The sequence below is a fragment of the Penaeus monodon genome, chromosome 23, assembly GCF_015228065.2.
Source record: "Penaeus monodon isolate SGIC_2016 chromosome 23, NSTDA_Pmon_1, whole genome shotgun sequence".
Lineage (NCBI taxonomy): Eukaryota > Metazoa > Arthropoda > Malacostraca > Decapoda > Penaeidae > Penaeus > Penaeus monodon.
The window spans coordinates 35,770,851-35,771,219 of NC_051408.1; the positions used below are offsets into that span (position 1 = coordinate 35,770,851).

The 369-nt window shown below is 27.6% G+C and overlaps 1 protein-coding gene across 1 annotated transcript in view; it reads left to right on the forward strand.

Annotated features, from left to right (window-relative positions):
* The window catches only part of LOC119588224 (adenylyl cyclase-associated protein 1-like), a 34,814-nt gene that overhangs the window by 1,298 nt on the left and 33,147 nt on the right, over positions 1-369 (forward strand). The window lies entirely within an intron of this gene.

Below are 369 nucleotides of genomic sequence, written 5' to 3' on the forward strand. Positions count from 1 at the left end.
GAAAATGACAATAGACTGTGTGAATACCCTGCACCAATGAGATAAAAGATGTACACATGCATAGAAATTCTCTTATGCAAAAGCACTTGCACTTATGTATGAATGTTAACTTGTGTAATATGTAAGAAGTATATTATCTGTAACATTAAGATTATCCTTTCATTTATATTCCATTGTCTTCTTTTTCAGATTAAAATAAAGTAGATGTAAAGCTTGGAATAGTCACTGTTTTGACTATTGTTATTGAATTTTTTGTTGATCTCTTTATTTCTTGAGTATACCTGTTAGCTGTAGTTATAATTATATGCTTTATTTGATAAGATTGCTTAGAATATTTTAGCATAAATTCTTTACAAGGAGAATTCTTGA